Here is a 22,052-nt window from a genome sequence, read left to right on the forward strand (position 1 = left end):
TCAGTTCTTCCCTGAGAAACTAACTTGAGTCTTTCAGGATGCACATTCTCATGCAATGTTTATCTAAGTCCTCAGATCTGGTCAACCAGGTTATTATTGACATTTAGATAGCAAAGTTGGTCTCTTCATATAGTTAAATATACATGAGACCTCATCCTAACCCAGTTAAGGTGATGTATCATATATACGTATATATGGCGGATATCATAACTCATTGTACTCCCACTCTTTTGAGTTATTAACACATGATATCCCCAAAGCCAAACATGCTTATTAATTTAGCAACCCTGGATTTTGTTACATCTTATCTCATCCTGCTCACAAGCAACATTTAAGGCGATAAATTCGTGTTAGAAGATTTATCTCAAACCTGATAGCATACTCATATAGATGTGCAACATGTTATACAATAATCATAGAAAGAAATATGAATAGCATTACCATATCAAATCTTATAAATACTCATAGATTTTACATGCTTAACATAAGAATCCCTATTAATCGGCTTAGTAAAGGGATCTGCCACCATATCTTGGGTATTGACATATGCCAAGACAACCTTGCCTTTAGAAATAATGTCGTGCATATACTTGCATCTTGTGTCTATATGTTTGATTCTCATATCTTTGGTAAACGCAATTGCCGCTTGATTATCACAGAATAAAGTCACTGGCAGTTTTGCATCAGAAGTGACTCCCAAATGTTTGATGAATCTTCTTAACCAAACACATTCTTCCACTGCCAACGAGCCTGCAAAAAATTCAACTTCCATTGTGGACAAGGCTACACACGTTTGCTTCTTGCTACACAAAGATATAACACAATTGTTCATCAAGAACACATAGTCAGACATAGACTTACGTTCATCAGGGTCCCTGCCCCAATATGCATCCATATAGCCTACTACACACATGTTACTACCATGGTAGCAAAGAACTGAATCCAATGTATCTTTAAGATATCGTATAATCCTCTTGAGAGCCTTCTAATGTGCTTGTACTGGATTAGTTTGATATCTACTCACCAACGCTACTGCATAACATATGTCGGGTTGGGTGCATATCATTAAGTACATCAGACTGCCTACTGCACTGGAGTAAGGGATTTTGGCTATATCTTCTATTTTTTTTTTATTCTTTTGGACATACCTTGAAACTTAAATCATTCCCTTTTACAATAAGAGTATCTATGGGTTTATAATCTTACATATGAAATCGTTTTAAGACCTTTATATATGACTCTTATGAAAGAGAAAGAAGTATTTTTGAATGATCTCTTTTAATCTCTATGCCCAACATAAAGCATGCTTCACCCATGCCTTTCATTTCAAAATGAATGGATAATCATTCTTTAATGGTTTTCAGAAACTCTAAATGATTACCAGCCAATAAAATATCATCCATATATAGAGTTAGAATTACAAATTTTGGACCTTGACGCTTAAGATAAAACACAGTGGTTTTCATCAATCATAGCAAAATCATTGCTCATGATGGTCTCATGAAACCTTAAATACCATTGTCTGGATGACTGCTTCAATCTATAAATGTATCATTTGAGCTTGCATACTTTGCGCTCAAATCCAACAGTAACAAACCCCTTGGGTTGTTCTATGTATATTTTCTCATCCAGTTTTTCATTTAGGAATGAAGTCTTCACGTCCATTTGATGTAATTCTAAATCCATATGTAACACTATGGCTAACAAAAGACAAATATAGGTCAATTTGACCATAGGAGAGAATGTCTCCTCATAGTCTATCCCTATAATCTGTGTATCCTTTAGCAACCAAACGTGCTTTGTATCGCTCGATAGATCCATCGACATTCCTCTTAATATTTATAACCCATTTGCTCCCAATAGGTTTTCTTCATTTTGGAAGATTAACAGGATTTCAGATCTCATTTGATGCCATGGATTTCATTTTCTCTTCCATTGCCTTGCACCATTCATCACTTTTAGAACAAGATAGAGCATCTCTAACACTCTTAAGTATTTCATCATCTTGGGGCATAACTACAAAGGCTTTCCCTTCGATTTTGAATCTCCGGTGAAGAATTCTCTTCCTTGAACTCTTTCGAGTTGCCAGATCTTCATCAAAGTCGATATCCACTTGAGTGTTACTCCCACTATCCAAAAGTGATATAAACACATCCTCTTGTGTCTCTAAAATATGATGATCAATCTCGTTAGACTGATCTGAATCATCCAATTCATAGAATTGAAAGTTATGCTCTATCTTTCCTCTTTTAAGAAATTCACTCTCAATAAACGTGGCATCTCTAGAATCTATCTCAGAAATACTTCCATCTGTATTCTCTCCTAAAAACATATATCCTTTTGAATGTTCACAGTATCTTATAAAGATACACTTCTTTTCCCTATAACCAAATTTTTCATATTGATGAGAAAGATCATGGACATATGCAGCAGACCCTTAGGGTCTGAGATGAGCCAAATCAGGCTTTTTGTCTGTCCATAATTCGTAGCGAGTTGAAGAAATAAATTTTGTTGGTACACGATTTAATACATGGGCTGCAGTCAACAAACAATCACCCCAAAAAGAAATGGGTAAATTTGTCTGTGCCATCATGGACCTGACCATCTCTAAGATGGTCATATTCCTCCTTTCTGCAACACCATTTTGTTGCGAAGTTCAAAGAGTAGTCAATTGTCTATCTATCCCTTTATCATCAAACAATTCCTTGAATTGTTTGGATAGATATTCACATCCATGATTTGTTCTCAAAGCCTTGATCCTACGATCAAGTTGGTTCTTTATCATATTCATAAAGGATCTAAAGCAATTCAATGCTTCAGATTTATGTGAAATTATATACACAAGGCTAAATCATGTATAATCATCAATGAAAGTAATGAAAAAAGAGGCTCCATGCCTTGCTGCCACATTCATTGGCCCACATATATTGGAATGAATTAATTGAAGAGAATAGGTTGCTCTAACTGCCTTTCCAAAAGGCAATCGAGTTGCTTTTCCAGTAAGACAATGTTCACATATAGGCATTTCAATCTTTGCATAGGATCCCAAAAGACCCTCTCGTGCAAGCCTATCCATTATCTTTTGCCCTATATGTCCAAGTCGAGCATGCCATATAGATACATCAACATTCATATTACTAGCAGTTGAAACAAGAAAAAAACATTCATCACTAACATTCAAACTTTTAAGTTCTGTGTCCAACACATAGAAACCATTTATCAAGAAACCAAAAACAACTAAAGTTTGTCCACAAAGGATGTCAACATTGACATCTCTAAACACAAGTTTATAGTTTAACATAGACAAAGCAAAATCTGAAATCAAATTTCGTCGAATCTCTAAAACATGCAGAACATCATGTAATAATAAAGATCATCCTTCTCACAAATCCAATTTGCAGGTCTTGATCCCTTTGACTTTTGCTTTAGTGTTGTTCTCTAGGAACAACCACTTCGAATCAGATGACATCTTTCTGTATTTGATGAAGTTTGTGCGGTCTTTGGTTACATGGTTGATGGCTTCTGAGTCTAAAATCCACATAAGATTAGATTCAATAATTAGTGCACAACTACAAACATTGATATATATTTCAGGAGTTATAAAAGAATGCACCTTCTCCTGCTCATGACATTTACAAGCATAATGATCCAAATTTTCACAATTAAAGCATTTTGCATTCGTCTAATTTTTCTTGCAATCACGCTTCTCAAAGCACTGATAAGGATTCTTTTCTTGCTCTTTGTCTTGTCCCTTCTTGTCACCCTTCTTGAACTTTCTTGATCCATAATTTTTTTTCTTAAAAGATTTTGACCTCTTCGAGCTTTCTGCCACATATGCTCTCATGCTAGATGGTCAAGCCGATTCTAGGCGATCATTTTCTAACTCTACGTGACGGGCAATATCATCAAAAGTCTTAATACTCTCGTTATGAGTCATATTAATTTTCATATGCTCCCAACTGTGTGGTACAACGTGAATCACAGCCTGGACCTGTTGTTCATCTGTAAGGATATGTCCTGCACTATTGAGCTCTCTTATTATATTTGTCATCTCTCTGAGATGCTGACTCATAGTGTGTTGAGGAGACTTCCTGTAGGAATCGAACCTGATGGTTAGCCTTCAAAACTTTGTAGCTAATGTTCCCCCAAACTTATTTTTAAGGGTCATCCACATCTGTTGAGCAGTCTTATAATACTCAAATTGGCACATGATGTCATCCTCCATAGAACATAGCATAGTGACACGTCCAACAATATTCATGCACTTCTATTTCTCATAGGTTTCCATGTCCCTACGAGATTGTGCCACATTTTTATTTTTAGGTCATTCTACAATATGGTTGAGAGCCTCCAAAGCCTCAGCCTCCTCCAGTGTAAATTGAACCTTCCTATGTCATATATCATAGTTATCACCGTTCAATTTCTCAATTCGTACTAGGTCCGTTATGGATTTGCTTGGCGCAGCCATATCCTAATAAAGATACAATGCACAATTATGTTATTCATGCATGTAGTGATCTAATTACTAGCACATCTATATGCAGTCATAATCACATTATTAAATAATATATAATTTCTCTCAGGGCGTAGAATCAAAAGCTTACTATGTTCACAATCATCTCTCATTTTTCCTAAGATGATTATATTCATCTAAACTGCATTATAACTGTATAAATAAAGTATTAACTCATGGAGTAAGTACTTCTAAAGTACTTCAAACTCCTCAAATAATCAATATGATCACATCACATACATTCACATTCATTCAATATTATGTTCATATCTATATATATTGAAACAAAAAAATATATATAATAATTATCCCAGACCGGGTCCAGGTATCCCCGACCCAGCCGGGGCTCAACCAAAATTGGTCTGCGGCACCAACCGCAGGCCATGGGCCTCTGCCTACATGGACCCTGGCTGAATGCCAGGATCTAGCTCCAAAATCAAAATCGAGCTTACGGCCTTGCCGCAGTGGGCATGGTTGGAGGCTGAGCCTGCGGCCTACGCTGCAGTGGCCCACCTGGCCAAAGGCCAAGTCTGCGGTCTAGCCGCTGGGCCTGGTCCGGGTTCTACAGTTGGTTGATCCCTCACTTTGGTCGTGCGGCCACTGTCGCACGGTCAAAACAATCTTTTTTTTATTGTTGTATGACGGCCCCACTGCGTGCATTCACCATGAATGCACATGCATGTGGTTCCAACCACGTGCACACGAGGGATACACCCACAAACAAAACAACATAAAAAAATGGTCGCTCTGATACCAATGAAGGATAAAAAAATATATTTTTTTGAAGCGAAAGCGTAAAAGCGATCGTTGATGCTCGCCTTGCTCAATGGATGTGTGCCCTCACTTGGAGAGAACAGTAAATCCACCAATCTAAGTGCCCTACGATGCACTATTACCACAAAGATGGTCTCATCGTCTTCTTCTTCTTCCTTTTCGAAATGTGCACTCACTGTGTAAAAGATCTCTCTGTTTCACTATGCACACTTTCTCTCTCTGTCTTATCTCACTCTTCTCGTTCCTCTCTTCTCTTCCACGCAAATGAGGAATGAGCCGGAGAAGATGGGGAGGTGGGTGGTTTCCAAACCGCTCCCTCCTCAAATGGTGGTCCGGGTCCGAATCTCGCTCATCATGGGCGGACCCGGTACCCAACCCAACAAAAATTATTAATATACCTTTATGTATATTATAAAATCTTTATATATATTTTTAACCCTAAATCATTTTTCTTCTCTCTCCTTTCTTTGCTTCTTATTTTTTTCTTACTTCTTTTAAAATATAAATAAAGTTATTTTATGATGAGGACCAAGGCGGGGATAGGGACAGGGATAATTAGTTTGAAACGGGGTGGGGGTGGAGGTCCAAAGTTCCCCCGCCACCGGGGTGGACTGGAGATGGAGAGTAAAATTTTGAGATGAGGCGAGGATGGTGACCTTGTCAATCCACCCTCCCTCCCCGGTCCACTGCCATCCCTACCTGGCCCAATCATCTTAGGCATATATGGTTCTTGCTGCATAAGAAAGCTTCCTCATGAGCACTGAAAATTTTCAACCCGAGGACACCCGTTTTTATGTGGTAGCTGCTTAATCCATAGCTACTTAACAAAAAATGTGTGCGCTGAGAGTCCATCGTATGAGCAACGGACGCTCAGCACGTAAAAAAGAGCTTTTAGCGGCTCTTTTGAGACACTGCTAAAAAACAAAAAATTGACCACACATGCCCCCCGCTGCACTTTTAGTGGCGCTTCAAAAGCACCGGTAAAGGGCGTTTTCAACCATCTTAAGAGCATGCATCTAGGCTTGTGATCTTAGATTTACGAAATCCTGTTTTTTGGCTACCGTGTGCCAATAATTAGCCTATAATCAACAGATGTTGCAGTCAACGCAACCACATCTAAGTCCTTATGGTGGAGCCCCACATGCTTAACGGCCAGGCAGTCTGCAACCCTATGGAGGATCCTCTCTTCTGAGGGTGACCCATCACATACATAGGAGTCTTCATCCGAGTACTGAACTCCAATCAACAGTTTGTAGCAGCAGTGGCTAAAGGACACAAGGTAGCCCCCTGGTTGGTGTCCATGAGGACCCCACGAGATGGAAAAGAAGAGCCGACCCGCCTGAGCAATGACACCGAATTAGATTAGTAATTTAACTCATTGATTTAATTAAGTCAGTCATAAATTACAAGGGACAAAAGTACCTGATCTTGAATGTTGAAACTTTGGAATGCCACCACATGAGACCAGACAGAACACCTGGAAAAGCCTTAGACTCGTTAATAGCACAATGAACAGATCCCACCAACTTGTGCTCCAACCACTCACCAAACCTGTTTTAACTCATTCAGTTAATGATCAATGCATTGTATGGTTGTAATGTTATACATGATAACATTAATGAAATGTATCAAGATAAGTAATCAAAAGAAATGTTAATATAGTATTAACTCAAAAGTTAACTTGCCCATATATATATATATATATGTGTGTGTGTGTGTGTGAGAGAGAGAGAGAGAGAGAGAGAACTGAACATATTAGGCCCCATTTCTCATTCTGCCCCCATTTTGTCCATAGGTCTTAAGTGTTTTATGATAGATCTGAACTGTTAAATATGTTTAACGTGCTTGATTTAGTGGGAATCAACTCTTGAATCATGTCTTTTTTATAAAAAAAAAAATATTTTTATGAGCTAGAAAAAATTGATACTTTCATAGCCATTGATTTTGGATCACTCAAAAAACCTGTATACAGGTCAGATTCGCATCCAAAAGTCGGTTCTCACTAAACAAAACTTATAGATCACATCAATGGTGTTAGAAGTGAGAAAAAATACTTAAAACTACATTTTTTTAAGAGACCTAACGAAAAAGGAGGCCTAAGGAACACATTATACCCCTCTTTTTCGTTATATATTTCTCTCTCTCTCTCTCTCTCTTTCTCTCTCTCTCTCTTGTTCTTGTCGCCAAGCAATGTTGGTTGGCCCACCAACCAAATAACCCTTGTACTAGTTTGCTTCTTGCTAAATATGGGGCTCTTGCTCTTATCATGGTTCGTCTGGAAACCCGGGGTTTGGCACTTTCGCACTTGCGTAAATCATGGTTGAGGGCTTTAGCCTGCTTTAGAGACCATTTTGAGGACTCCGAAAATCTTGGTCAGTGGTTGCAGTGGGCGCTGGCCCCAAGCGGAGAGTTCCTCACAAAAAAAGTCTATAGATCGTTGCTCCTCCTGGGGGCTGATTGGTTGCCCGAGGATGTGCTTTGAGCGAAGGGTCCTTCTCCTCGTTCTCGAGTCCTGGCTTGGTTAATTTTGCATGATAGGATCCAGACCCACAATAATTTAAAGAAGTGAGACATTCAGCTCCCGAGTTGGTGCGTGCTTTGTCAAGCTGCAGAAGAATCTACATTTCACTTGTTCTGGTCTTGCCCAATATTTGTGGATCTCTTTAGCAGGACCTGGAGGCATCCATAAGTGTTTGTTAAGGAGGAGTCCTTTGCGCTAGATCTGATCTTGGCGCTGGTTTGTATTAGGCACAGCAAGAGGTGGAGGTTCATCTGGCGTATGTGGTTGCTTACTTCTTGGTGGTTTGTTTGGATGGCGTGAAACGATGCTCATTTTCGTTAAATTTCGGTTAACATTCAAAATCTGGTGCATAAAATCTTGGTGGATGTTTATGCGATCTTGCGTATGCATCTTAGTGATCTTCCACTTCTTCCTGCTCACGCTACCTCTCTTTTGCCACAATATGGGCAAGTGGCTCTGGCGTGAGCACGTTTTATCTGTCTGATGTTCTTTTCTCTTCTGCTTTCTTTATTTGTTTTGGCTTTTTGCTCTTGTTCAGTTCATGGGTTCAACATTTTGTTGATCTTCATGAGCTGCTATGTTGAATTACTTTCGTCTCTCTCTCTCTCTCCACATATATATATATATATACCCTTTTTTATAATAAATCTGAACTGTTAGATGTGTTTATCATGCTCGATTTAGTAGGAATCACTCTTGGATCATGTTTTTTTTGACAAAAAATGTATTTTTATGAGCGAGAAAATTTTGATGCCTTTATAGCAATTGATTTTTTTATCACAAAAAAAACCTGTTCCAGCAATCCAAAAGCTGGTTCCTACTAAACAAAACCTATAGATCACATCTGTGATGTTAGATGTGAGAAAAATACCAAACTACTATTTTTGAAGGGACCTAACTAGACCTAACGAGAAAATATGGCCTAAGGATTGCATTAAGGTTTTTTTTTTTAGGGAGCCTTCCAAAGGCGATTAATGTAGCTCATTGAATCACTGAATCTACCTTGATTGTGAGAAAGGGAAACGTTGGAATTTAGGCGCAGAGGAGATGTCAAATTGTCAACCTCTTTCATGACCCATGAATGCACACTTGGTTTGCACCTGGCTATAAAAAAATTTGCCTTGGAAAAGATTCTCCAAGCCTTAGATGGAGAAAAAATTCACAGATACGGCAGGAAAAGTAGTGAGAAAACTTTTATGTAAAAAATTTCACAACGTTTTGTAAACGGCTGTGAAGATTTCTTTCTTTTTTTTTTGACAGAAATGGAATATTCGCATCTATTTTCCCACTTTTCAGGCACACATTGAAGAATTTCTTTACATAAACGGATTTGGACTTGAAATCAAATTAGTCCAATTCATAAACCCCTTGACATAAACGGATCTGATTAACTCTCATATCAAAAAACTATGAAAAAAATAGACCCAAGGGGTTTGGCGTAGTGGATGGGGCCTAGACTGTTAGAGGGGCAGTCTAGGTTCAAATCCCATGGGTGTCACCCCCCTGCGTAAGCTAAAGTTTGGTGACTCCATGGGTTTGAGGGGTAAGCCCTTGGAGTTTTACCTGACATAGACTGAGACGGTAGTATGGCAGGCTGAACCAGGGCAGCTAGGTTTCTGTGCCTGGGGCTATTTCTCCAAGTAAAAAAAAAAATTGGGACAAACAGGGCGTGGTTCGTAGGAGTTGTCAGTGCACGTCTCCTTGTTAGGGATGGCAGTGGACCGGGAGACAACAGGGCACTGCCCTGCCTCGCCCGGTTTGGACCGGGGATGAAGGGCATGAAACGGGGATGAAGGTTAAAATCTATCCCCGTGCAGGGATGAAGGCGGGGATGGACTTATGCTTTTCCCCGCCCCGCCCCATCCCTGTCCCAATCTCCTCCCCGTCCCCAATCCTGTAAGGGATGATTATAGACTAAGGGGAAATGGGCCCTGCCGCCTCGCCCCCGTTTGGAACAGGGATGGTGGACATGAAACAGGGGTGGAGGTTAAAATCCATCCCTGTGGAGGATGGAGGCAGGGATGAAGGTTTGAATTTTGAAACGGGGGAGACCTTGTCCCCTGCCCCCGTCCACTGCCATCCCTACTCCTTGTAGTAGGACGTTGCAGATTCAAATCAGAGTGATAAGTTGAATAATAACTGGTGGGGGGTCTGCCTAATCCCAGGTTGCCTTTAAAAAAAAAAACTAGGAAAAATTGGGATATTATGTTATTCTTCACAAAGCGATATCCCACCTTATCCCTGCTTTTTTGATCCACTTGATCCATCCGAAAATGGCCTAATTGTGACCAATTTCAAAATTCTATTGAAATCAGAGAAACCCATACCAACACAAAAGAGACATAGCAATGCTAGATTTTGGTTGGTTGGATCTCGAACCATAACAGAATTCCCTAGTCATTTTTATGGTACGTTCGGGTGTCACGGAACCTAGGTGTTTTTCGTGAAAAAGCATCGGGTGTGCATTTTTGCGGGGCCCATAGTGACTAATCAAACAGCGGAAACCGCAGTTTCTGCAGAAACAAAATATACTCTGGGTTTTCTGCAGAAACGGTTCCCGTGAGGGGAGGTCCGATTCAGTTTCCATTTGCCACCAAAGTTTATGAAACCCCATCATATGTGCCTGCATTTCATCAACTTGGTCACATTTCATTTGATGCCAAACATATCTTCACATCACGATCATGATTTTTTATTAATCATAAGGTTTCCAACTGACATCTTTATGGTGTACTCATGAGTTCTTGAAATTAAAACCAGTTATTTACCCTTTTCCAGTTTGTGTACTGACATCTCAGTATTAGTCAAAGTCCCAATATTCTTTTCCTTTGGCCGTTAACTGTTTGTCAATGAACCTTTAGTCTCATTAATTGCTTTGCTCATTGAATATGCATTCTTAATACAATCCTGTCACAAAAAGTAGCCGTTGCAGGTTTTAAATTTGAATTTTGGGACCAAAAGTAGCCGCTCATGGCTGTAGAAAACCTGGAAAACATACATAAGAGTGCAAAAAGGCCCCACTCAAAAAAGTGACAACTTGATTGTGCCCCCATTTTCTCATAAGCCAGTCTTGGTATTGTGCACCTTTACTCTAGTTGGGCTTGTTCTAGCTCTTTGCTTCCATGGATCAGCCTACCAATCTCTCATTTGCAGAGAATCTGAGTATGGAAGAAACTGAGATGTGCAGAAATGACAATGCATATCATCAACCAGCATCAGATCAGCAGCCCAAGCACATCAGCAGGAAATGGTTTTCTCAACAACCAACTTGCGGTAATCGTGCGACTAAGCCCCTCAGCGACGAGGATCTTCAAGAGCTCAAGGGATGCATAGAGTTGGGCTTCGGCTTCGGGTTCGAAGAAGATCGCAGGTTGTGTAGCACATTGCCCGCGCTCAATTTGTATTATGCGATCAATCGTCGGTCTTCTTATACCGGAGAGTATGGATTCGCTGTCGCGTCTAACTCAGGTTGGATAAAATTCTTTCAGTTTTCTTTTTTTGTTTTTTGTCAGTTGTGAGTTGTTGGGAAATAATCTTTGATTCTGTGTTTGTGACAGAAGACGACTCAAAGATGATGAAGACAAGGCTGAAGCACTGGGCACAAGTAGTTGCTTGCTCTATCAGGCAATTTCACGGATAAGGAATTGTATTGAAAGTGTGACTGTTTCTCTGTCATTGGTTTTTCACATTTTCATGGATTTTGTGATTCATTATGTTTGAACTTGTGTGAGATGAGTATAATTATAAGAGGAAAGTTTTGTTTGGATATTCTTGGGGCAGCCATGAGTGCATGTTGGCTACAATTCTATCATCATGTCAGCAACGAAATCAAGCAGTGTCATAGAGTCATGCATTCAAGGCTTGGAGTAATCCCAGATGCTTAAATTTGCTTGGTAACTTATTTAGTAAATTATCTTTGTTTTACAACAGTAAATTTGAGACAATTAATCTCTGCAACATGCAGATAAAAGAAGCAAAATGATCTGAACAATAAAAGAAGCAAAATGATCTGAACAATGAAGAGAGTGATAAATACTAATGCATCACCCGGCGTCTCAAAAAGATCGTTTTGTTGATTTTGTTGCAAATTAGCTGCTTTGCATATCTCTCTCTCTCTCTCTCTCTCTCTCTCTCTCTCTCTCTCTCTCTCTCTCTCTCTCTCTCTCTCTCTGGGTATGAAAAAAAAAGGTAGCCAGAACGAGTATGCAGGTGAGGAAGGGTGCCTATATAAATCCAACAAGTACTACAATCCTGTAATCCAGAGATCTGATGCACCGTTGTTGCCTGTGTTATCTCTTTCTTATTTTGTAAAGATCAATGCAAGTTGAATCCACTCTATAGGCCAAGCCAACAAGGATTCAGAACACTTGGCTAGGTGGGTCAGCTAAAGGCTTTGAAGATGAAGGAGGTCGAGAGTTCGATATCGAGGTGTAGGTCCTTTGCCCCAATGCCTAAGCCAAATGAAAAACTATCCCCAGTGGGCAGAGGGGAGTACTCATGGAGTTTTACACTAGAGAAAGCTACTCAAATCCATGTTCAACATAACACCTCTGGCCCACAACCGGACGTCTAAACTATATTTGTGATTTCTCCGCGCTAAAAAAAAACCCTGTCTAAGCCAAGATATGTATGGAGGTGCTGTGGTATCATCTTGGTTGCAGAATTGAATAAAGTATGCTGCAATGAGCAGTGTCATCTGTTGGTCTCCTCCTACAAAAACTACAATGTTGCCTTAACAACTAACACAGTGCGTACACCTTTTATCATGTCTCCAGACATCACCTTCAAATGGGATATCCGTAGTAGTGAATCATTTCTAAACATGTCTCTGTCTTGTGGCCACACTAAAGAGCCAAATAGATAGTCCCAGGCAGGGGCTGCATTTGTTCCAACTCTCTCTCTCTCTCTCTAGCACAAGAGACATTGGATTGCAAAGTAATGATGCTTTCCTGCGGGTCAGCCACTAGCATAGGCTTTTTCAGCTGGACTGGTAAAAGTTGAGCTATATTTTAACCTTGGCAAATCCCCAGCTTTTTTTATGAAAAAAGAACAAACAAAAAGAGTTTTTTTTTGTATTTTGAGCCAGAAAAGATGTCATTGCTCTTGGTGATCCCCATAACTGAATGGCCTTGGTAGCCTGGTGGGATACCCCATTACATATACACCAACTTCAATGGTTATTTGTTCATAGAAAATGAATGCATGACTTTTCTGTTGTGTTTGAATGAACAAAGCTCCCATGTCTTGCGTTTGAATTTGACAGATGGATGGTTAGGTCACACTATCATAACAGAGGGGTCTCGAGTTCGAACCCCAGGGTGGTTATCTGATGCAGGAGTGAAGCAGTGCAGTCCGGATCCAAAGAGATTCATTTGGGTCTAGTTCTAGTTTTAGGGTTTTTATTTTGGTTTTATTTAAATTTGCATCTTTGAATGTAATAGATTCATCTTGATCCGAAATAGGCTTAGGGTTTCTCATCTTCCCTTATAAATACTCCTAATACGGGTTTCTCAATCAGAGTTGATGGATAGATGAATCTTATTTATGAATTTTCTGCAATTTTCATTATTTTCTTTTCTTTTTCGTGTATAGGAGTAGGGTAACACAGAGATTTCTTCGCATCTAAGGTTGCATTATTATCCCCCAGCTTGCCTGTCTACAAAGAAATGCCCCCATGTCTTTTGCACAAATTCTGAATTATCTTGTTTGTTAAATTCCACTACACATGGCAGAAGAGTGATGCAAAGCAGGAGACTACTTGGGGGTTGAGGGGGCACCAATGGAGTTTTACACTGGCAGGATGTCGATCGTAGGTACGGTAGGCTAAGGCAAATGCTGGCAGATCTCTAATCCTGGATGCAGTTATATGAAACAGAAAAAAAAGAAATGTCACTTGTGATGAACCTAGATTCAGCATGCACCCAGTGTCAGTGCACTCTAGCTGACAATGGACGTGCAGGGTTTCAGTCCCATGTCAAGGTTGATCTGAACCTATACTCGTACAAAACAACGCAAGCACAGATGTTGCTTGGGTACAGTTGATCCAGCCGACTGATTCCCAGATCTCATCTAAGTACATGACCAACTAGATCCAATCTGCATCTGCCTCATTTATAGTTTTTTCACTTGTATTTTCTTAGAAACTTGTGACCGGTTCAAAAGACCCAGATAAAGGTTTAATCCAGATCCTGATGGGATGCTGCTGTGCTCATATGATCCAAATGCGGCCCTAGGACGTGCATGAAACGCACTTGAGACCGAGTTTTACTTTTAGTACAAGGATTGTTTTGAGAAAACATATCAGAAATGGGTCATAGTGTGCTCCAAATTTTCTGTATGTGCACATGTAAGGGGTAAATTTTGCTACCCTATGGGTAAGGAACCCTCTAGTGAAAAATATAATATTTTTAGTTTTGTTTACTTTTTTTGCACATCTGACCCTCAATATGTGATACATATTAAGTTTAGTAGAAACTGACCTTTGGATCATCTTTTCTTGACATATATGACAGATTTTACAAGGGCTGATCCTACAAAGTACCCAAACTTCAAGCAACTTCGAACCTCAGAAAAACATATTTTATATTGAAAAACTATGATCCAAGGGTCAATGTTTCCTACCATTTTAACCATGTTGAACACCTCCTTGAGGTCAGATTTGGCTAAAACAACCTACCTCTATGAGTTCCATCTAATGGACTCCTTACCCACGAGGGTAGCAAATGCCATCCTCACATGTAATACCCACCATCCATGGTTCTGATTTGAAATATCAAGGTTCTCATCGAGTGTCCATGGTTTTAAACAGTCACAAAATCCCATTCATGAGAAAATCCCGGAATGTTTTAAAAATATGATTTTCGCAGAAAGTATCGCAGCAAAATATCAGTACATATAAATCATAAAAATGTAAAAAAATATTTAAACTAATTAGAAAGATTTAACATATAAAATATATTAAAGAAAAGATAATCTTGCGTCAACAACAAAATAATATCACAGAATTTTCAAAGTAGGCAATCTTTTCAAAATATCAAGATTTTCTTGGACTATATCTGGTTTTGAAAATATCATGATAAAATTGCAATAATTTAAAAAAAAACTAGAATTATCACTATGGCTTTAAACCGAGGCCAGTACGCAAAAAACAAAAGACCAGCAAAGTGCCAAATGAAAAGCACAGAATTTGGAATTTTCTATTGAATTCAAAGTTGAAATACATCGCAAATTGGCACTATGTCCCAGGGATTCGGCCAGACAGGTGCCTCACCCGCATCGAGTGCGGTCAACCCGACCCTGGGTGCAGTCAACGCACCCAGGGTCATTTTGGTCCATTTTTTTGGACTTTAAAAAAAAAATCTGCCCTATGAAATAGGCCGCGCCGGGGAACCCCGGACCCCCCTTCTATATATATATATATATATATATTTTTTTAAAAAAAATTTTTGCCACACCCCCGCACCCACACCCAAGGTTTTTGAAAGTGCCACACCCCCGCACCCACACCCATGTGACTTAGCGTATAACATATTTATACAAATCAAGCGATGAGATCACACAAACTCATCAACAAACACATGTATGGCCCCAATACAAAACACCAAACTCGGCAGTGCCACCATAAATTTTTGTTGTTGTTGAGAGGATGAGAGTAGGCTCAGACTGGTTTTTGGAGACATTAACCCCATTAACCAGACGCGGCCAAGTTTACAAAAATCCAACGTCAAACAGTATCATAGCAGCATTAGTTTGCTGTCCTGTGCAACCAAGTTCTTGCAAAACTGTTAGTTGTATAACACCACAAGCTCCAAAGAGGTCACACTTATTGAATTGCCAGATTCAATTAATGGGCAGCCCTTGACATGAGTTCCCCTTTCCTGTATGATTTCTTTACGACTTTGATGATGTACATCCATGATTTTGATCTATGCTTTTTTATCATCTAATGAATGTATGAATGTTAAATGCTTATATGGATGATGTGTTTGTGAGTGATGTATGAATGGTATGTGATGTGAATGCATGTGAGAGATGTAGGAATATATGGCAAATAAATGAACACTTTCTTCCACACAAAAAAAAACCTTATTTCATAAACTCATCCATTCCTGGGACATACACGCATATGCATTTTGGAAACCCATTTTTATAAACTTGTGATTAGCGTGTGCATATTTGTGCCCCTGATTGCCTTTGCTCAAAATGTCTTCAATCGAATGAGTTCAAAACTCGACCACTTCAGCCTTCTTCCCTTTTCCAAATCCTAAGAAAAAGACTGGCTTGGCATTTACCGCCGCTGTCATTGACTCTTACATGAATCAGTTAAAGATGTTTTTTACAGTTACGGCCAGTAACATAATCCATAATAGATTCATCTTGAAAGCCAAGGAATTTGAAGCTCCTAAGGCTTCAGGCAAAGATTGAGAAGGGCTTCAAATCCCATCAGCAGCATCAAGCTTGAAGTTGACGAGTAGCACACTCCTAAGTAGGATAAGACAGCTCAAACTATTAACTGAAGATGATAAGAACAAGCATCCCAAGGTTAGAGAAAGTTTCATTATAACATATACCATGAAGGCAATCTAGAACCTGGGCTACTTCAATCCAAAGAAGATAAGTGGCACCTTGAGTGGCTACAGTTATGGATTTGAGAATTAATTTTCACACATGCCGTTATGAAAGATGTCAAGATTCTCAATAAAACCTCTTCCCACATGATTTTCGATGTCGAGAAAATGATGATGTTTCTTGGAAAGAGAAGTAGATCTCAGCAGACAAATGAACATTTCCCGGTTTCCTCAGAATAATGTCCTTTTAAGAAACGTGAAATCACAATAACAGGCTTGGTAATTCAGCTTTCATATATACTTACCTTAGTAGAGAACTGAGGCATTAATCTTTTGTAACTCAGCAAAGCACTGATTGCACCGCTCCAGTCTGTGCCCAATGGGGAAAAATACAAGTCAGGAACAGTAGAATTACTGCACAGCAAGCTTAATGGAAGATGGGATTGATGGTGACTGGGACAGAGACCGTTCTGCTGCATGAAGATCAACCCCAACTAATGCTGGTCCAGATACTGTTGAATGGATTACTGGCCCAAAGATCCTCACAAGTTTTAGCAGCATCTCCAATGACACACTTACATGCCTGCCCATTCAAAAAACAAGCTTGGAACTGCATATACACAATAGTACGCTATTCTTGCTGCAAAAGCTAGAGTAGGTCAAGGGAAAGGAAACATGGAAAGGAAACATCATGCCTGTCAATCTTGCTACCAAGTAAACCAGTAAGCAATGGTAATACACAAGCAAGATATCCAGTCTAACAATGTCAAATTTCTCCATAGTGCACCGTTTACATCAGCCTGCAGCTGTGTTCAATAATTATGAAGTCAGTATGAGACATAGCTATGCCCAAACTAACTAAAATTAATAAAATATCTAATTTCAGCTACACAACAGTAGCTTGAATGGAATACCTACAGAATGATCAGACATTTTCTCTATGGTAAAGATGGTGCCCTTGATGTCATTCCTCTCCCAGAAGCACCGTACAACCTGAAAGCTATTTTTAGACAACTAGAACCCTTGCAAATATAGTATCTTCAAAATCCAACTATAAAGAAGCACTCAGAATGGGGCATTAAAATTATAAACCACGATGTAGAATGCTGGACTGGCACTAGTGCAATGGATTTATGCTACATTCCACGTTCCCAAAACAGTATGCAAAACAAAGTGATGAAAAGCCATGTATTAAAGGAGCTGCCAAATATAGACCTTGACCTCTAGCCTCAAATTGGACAAATTAACAATGTCAATCCTGATTGTGGGCAGCCAGAACTCACTGGTTTAGAGCCTCACAGAAGTCCAAGTAAAAGAGTGTCACAGAAGTCCATCTAAAAAAAATGCAGTTCTTCATGAGCTTTCCTCGATCAGTCTCAACAAAGAGAAACTGAGAACTTCTAATTACAAGGATCAGGATAAAAATCAAATAAATAGAAGAATGTCGAAAAAGGAAACTCTCAAATAGGGAATTGAAAAGGGAAAAATCAAATAAAACAGATGTTCAATGAAAATAATGGGTATCACATAGGGAAATGAAAGGGAAACAAGCATAGAACTTCTGGAACAACATAACAACAACAACAACAACTACGCCTTCATCCCAAAATTCTGGAACATAACATGAAATCAAAATCGTACCACAAATAGAAACCGAACTGTCAGGTGAGTCAGAGGAAGCACTCATTCCCAATGTGTCATTGTTTGGAGATTTTTCTCTCCTCCCCCAGCTCTCCACCAGAGAACGTGTTCTTTTACCATCACCTGCTTCCATCAAGCATTTTATCATCACCTCCCCTGCTTCCATAAAGCATTTTACCATCGCCTCCCCTGCTTCCATCAAGCATTTTACCATCACCTGACCCCTTGCTTCCGTCAAATATTTTACCATCACCTGAAAGCAAAGACAACAGCATTTTGTATATAAAGATGATAAATCCTTAAGACACTAGAACGGAGTTAGTTCTTCCAGCTCCGAACTTTAATACATCATGTAAGATAGAACAAGAATCACGTTTACTCAATATTAGAAAGGAAAAAAAAAATCCTACCGACATTAGTTCACTAAACCAAGTGTAGAGAACTGAGTTGGCAGGACCCCAACTATTGATTGATGTTGAACAACCTAAAAACAATGCTCACAAAAGCAGCAGTTACATTACAAAAAATCTTTTAAACCATCGCATAAATCCATGTCAATAATTAAACAAGCTATTAACTATAACCTATTGGCAGACATTTGGAGTCAAACAATTTGCGTGAGCATCACAGACCATTCATATTTTTGGAAATTCATTTTATACTCCACCAGCAGCAAATTAGTTCTTTTTTAGGGTTAGAACCAGTGTTGTTAAAAGCGCGCCTCAAGGCGCAAAAAGCATGCCTCGCCTCGAGGCGAGGGCCTTTTTGCCTTGAGGCGCACTTAAAAAGAGTAAAACCCTCAAGGCGTACGCCTCATGCGCCTTAAAAAATCGGATGGGCCCAGACCCGAGTCCGGCCCGGGCCCGGGCCCGGACCCAGACCCGTATGCTCGAAGGTTCGAGAGAACCTGTCTTTAAAAAAGACACAGTCACCTCGGGCGAGGGGCAAAAGCCCTCGCCCCTTCTCTCTCCACTCTGTCCCCTCTCGTCCCCCGCGACCGTTGTCGTCGGCCACCACCCGCCGCAGGTCATCGCCTCTTCCACCTTCTTTCCTCTGCTGAGAATGCATCGGCGACGCGCCGGCCACCACCATCTTCTTTTCTCTGTTGCGAGGGCACCAGCGACTCACCGCCACCGCCGTCCGTTCCGGCGACCTCGGCTGACATCCCTGACGCCGCCTTTCCTCTGCGTTTTCCGGTGACGTCGAAGTCGCCACCGCTAGGTAAACCCTCTTCTTCTTCTCCGTGAGGGGTCGACCGACAGGGAGGCAGAGCCCGACTCTCGTCGGCAGGGGATTACCCCCTCCTCTGCTTTTCTCTCTTGGTCGACCAACAGGGGGGCAGAGCCCCCTGTCGTCGCCTCTCGTCGGGAGGGGGTCCCCCCCCCTCTGCTTTTCTCTCTTGGTTGACCGACAGGGGGGCGGAGCCCCCTGTCGTCACCTCTCGTCGACAGGGGGTTACCCCCTGCCTTTCTTTTGGGGTCGACCGACAGGGGGGCGGTGCCCCTTGTCGTCGCCTCTCGTGGGAAGGGGTTCCCCCCCCCCCCCCCCCCGCATTTGCCTTGTCGATAAGGGGGCTCTGCTCCTCCCTGTCCTCCTTGCTTTGCCGGCAGGGGGCTCCACGCCCCCCCCCCCCCTACCATTTGCCTTGTCGACAAGTAGTGAGGAAGGAAGCTGATAACTGCGACTGTTTGCAGGGTTTGCTCTCTCTCTGTTACTGTCTTTTTAGATTCTTTTTCTTCTAATACATATTTGGTTGTTTATGTTAAGTGTTATTTCATTGATAAGATTCTTTATAGATTTTCTTATTTCCTGTTTTTGCATGTGTTGATTTTCATGCTAGTGGAATATTATGTATTGGAGAACGTCTTAGTTTATTATGTTTGATGATGTGTTCCAGTATTTAATCAAACTGTTGATGATGGTCGCCTCATTTATCGTTTTATTTAGTTGTTCTGTCATTTTGTAAACAGAGTATGTTTCTAATTCATGTATAATTTTTAACTTTTAGTTGTTCTGTCTCTCCTCGAGGATTAGCCTGTTTCAGGCCAATGCTATAGGCCTTGGATATGTCTCTCCATGAACATGAACCTGCTTTTGATTAGCTTAGGCTGGTATAGGTGTCATGCCAGTGGATGTTGGGTTATACAATATACTTCTATATGCATTGTTAGTAATTTATAGTTGATTCACATATCAAATCTGCCTAAATGTTGGCATTGTTCCTCTTGGATTAGTTAACTACTTGTATCTTTACTTTTAGTTGCTAATCTGTGTTTGCATCACTACTAATAGTTCTCTGCATCGGGTGTCTTATTGTTTTGCTTGCATTTGCCATCATTTTCTTGTTAAGTTTATTTTCAATCTCAGAAATTTTATTTCCTGTATTTAGATTAGAATTTAGTTGTTAATTTATTAATTATCATTTTTAGATACATTAATACTTGTGAGACTAGTTAAAAAAAACTGCAGTACATTAATACTTATGTTGAAGTTTTAGGGTAATACAATATGTCTAAACATGACAAGTTTTGAATGTGGTATACATTTTCCGTATTTATTTGAGATTTTTTATTTCGTGTTGGTTGGTGCTTCATCAATAAAGCATTTCTTATTTATTTATAATTTTAGATAATTTTTATAGTTTTTTTTTAAGTTTAATTTTTTTTTTGAGGCTTACGCTTTGCGCCTCGAGGCTTACACCTCGCCTCAGATTTTGGTGGAGCGCCTCGCTACGCCTCAACACTTTTAACAACACTGGTTAGAACTTAGAAAATAAAAATTGTGGAAAGAAACTGAAAAGGCATCACCAAAAGAAAATTACTTAAACAACAAGTAAACACATGTAAAACCATATCAAAAACTCGCATAACCCCCAAGTTATTTTGTTAACTAAAAAACTAAGAATCAAAAGTTGCAGGAATTTACAATTTTCAGGCTCACTGCTCGATGTATGTCCTACTGCTAAAGTTCTTTCGATCTTCTCGGCAACATTCTTCATACTTATTGCATTGCCATCACCGACTCCAGCAATAACATCTTTTGTGTCAAGGCCAGGAAAGAAGTTCCAATCTGCTTTACGGTTTAAGTTATTACTCTTGGAAATAGATGATCCAAGAAACACTGAAATGGATTCATTATCTACACCACCTCTACCATATGATGGATTCCGTACACGGGATGACTTTGATGCTTAGGCCGTTCTTTCAACAGGCATGATTTCAGCTTGGGAATCGACTGGTGGTTCAAGTTTTTGGCTGCTTCTAGGGACAATGACAGGTACAACATCAGGCCTAGTGAAGACTATCTTTGGCATGGCATTTTTCTTTGGGGCAGAGGGATTGCATGCTGCTGTTGAATTAGAAGCAAGTATCTTTGAAGCATTAATTAGACCAACTCTTTGGGGAGTACGAGGTACAGTTTCAGCAGCTGCAAAAGAAAAATAAGACGCAGAAACTGTCATTTAGGAATCACAATAAAGACTAGCAATGAAGCAAAACTATAATGCGTAAACCATTCTTAGTAATAAAGCTGTGAAGAAGACACATTTATGAATGCTATACATAGAGTAGTAAACGAGGCAAGAAAAGATCACTCACAGTTTGCTGATTGATTAACTTTAGTCTGTTTAGTTTCGAGATTCAAAGGTGGAGAAAATGATTTAGTGTTAGCCTTCATACTACTCTCTAGCTGCTGTACTGGATGGACTTCCCTTGGATTGGGTTTGGGCTCGGTAGGAACATTTCTAAGCACACCACCAACCGCATATGGTGCTATGCGTTGAAAACAAATTAAATACAATATTATCATCTTAAAGTATGTGTTTATTTTTTCATACTTCCATATAATGAGCAGATAACAAGTCAGCAATTCACAATTGATAAAATATTACCGATATATCAGCAACCCAAACTCCAACACAACTTTGATTGAAAGAACAGCCTAAAAGCTTCCCCTCACGGATATTAAGATCAGCCAATCTACACCATCCCATGTCAACTGCATCATGGCATCTGACAGGCTCCCATGAGAATACCTG

This window comes from Nuphar pumila, chromosome 2, assembly GCF_984573655.1.
Source record: "Nuphar pumila chromosome 2, dmNupPumi1.hap1.1, whole genome shotgun sequence".
NCBI classification, from domain to species: Eukaryota; Viridiplantae; Streptophyta; class Magnoliopsida; order Nymphaeales; family Nymphaeaceae; genus Nuphar; species Nuphar pumila.